At 27.3% G+C, this 1,397-nt stretch overlaps 1 long non-coding RNA gene across 1 annotated transcript in view; it reads left to right on the plus strand.

Moving 5' to 3' along the window:
* The first annotated feature begins 420 nt into the window (after nucleotides 1-420).
* Nucleotides 421-1,397, plus strand: part of LOC105137945 (uncharacterized) — a 13,904-nt gene continuing 12,927 nt past the window's right edge. The window contains exons 1-2 of the long non-coding RNA XR_844673.1: nucleotides 421-528; nucleotides 810-815. This is a non-coding gene — a long non-coding RNA (uncharacterized LOC105137945). The remainder of the gene's footprint in view (nucleotides 529-809; nucleotides 816-1,397) is intronic.

Genomic DNA, 1,397 nt, shown 5'->3' on the forward strand with positions numbered 1-1,397 from the left:
CCATAAAAACACTAAATATATAAAAGTATTAAATCTTATCATATATATAAAGTACAAGATTATGTATAAATAATCAGACAAGTTTATTTTAAAAATCTAATTATTCAAGAAATATAAAAATTAAAGACCAAGAAATATAAAGTAATTTATCATTTTTTATTTCAATTAATGTTAAAAATAGCTGTAAATAACTTTGAATTGAATTAGCTCGATTATGAATATTCGAAATTTAATTTACATGATTTTATAACTTAATAGCTTATTTCAAACCCTATAAATTGAAATCAATTCTTGTGTTTGGAATTCCTCTCTTATTTTACAATAGTATCTCTTGAAATTAATATAAAAAACAATATGTAAAGAATACCCTCCCCTTTTTCCTTTCAAAAACCCTACAAAATAACTTCATCTCAGCCACCCTCACCTTCTAGTTACCTTCTCTTCTTCTAACTCCATCTTCTTTGACAGCACTGCTTTCTTCAACAAGACTAAGTCATGTAATTCTCTAGTTCTTGGCAGAACAACCAAGTAGAAGATGTGCTGATTGGAAAAAAGATAGAGGATTTGCTTAGGATAGGAGATGGAGCAGAAGTTGAGTTAATTAGCTTGGGTGCAAGAGTTTTCATTGTAAGTATAATTTGACGAAGTAGTAGATGGTCTTCGCTTGGACTTGTTTTTCTCCTCTCGTGCTGTGATTCTTGCAGACCAACAAGTTCTTTTTCGTCCACCTCTCTGAACTCAGTGCAGCTATTTGCAGGTACGTTTTGGCTATTTGGTAGGATTAATGCCATACGCAACCCAGTTACAAGGTGGAAGTTCTTAGCTTTCGAGTTGAAACAGAAAGCTTTGGATCCATCGGTCTGCAAGAAAAATTTAGGGACAATTAGGAGCTACAATGTCATGGAAAAGAATAGTTCTCTTGATTCAAGCATTTTTCTAAAAACATATAGAAAATTTGAGGAAGAAATTAAGTTGAATATGAAGTTAGAAGATCTTCTTATGATATATTACAGAGAAAAACTGAAGTTTTCATCTTCTTTTTCGGTCAGGTTTGGAAATATCAACTTGGTACTTTAATCTTAAATAAGGGTAAATTAGTCAAAAAATTTAATTCAATTTATTTTTACATGTATTACAAGTAATATAATTGAATTCAATTATATAATTTAATATTTATTTCAAACATAAAAATCATAATATGGTATAATAAAATTTAAATTTGCAATCTTTACTTAATATATATTAGAGAATAATTTATTTATACATATAACATATTAGTCGTCTTAGTTTAGTAGTTCGTAAATTGTTGTTGAAGTATTTATTTATACATATAATATGTTAGAGAAAGTGCTTAAGAATATATATATATATATATATATATATATATATATTAAGAA

Source organism: Populus euphratica, unplaced genomic scaffold (assembly GCF_000495115.2).
Source record: "Populus euphratica unplaced genomic scaffold, PopEup_1.0 scaffold173.1, whole genome shotgun sequence".
NCBI classification, from domain to species: Eukaryota; Viridiplantae; Streptophyta; class Magnoliopsida; order Malpighiales; family Salicaceae; genus Populus; species Populus euphratica.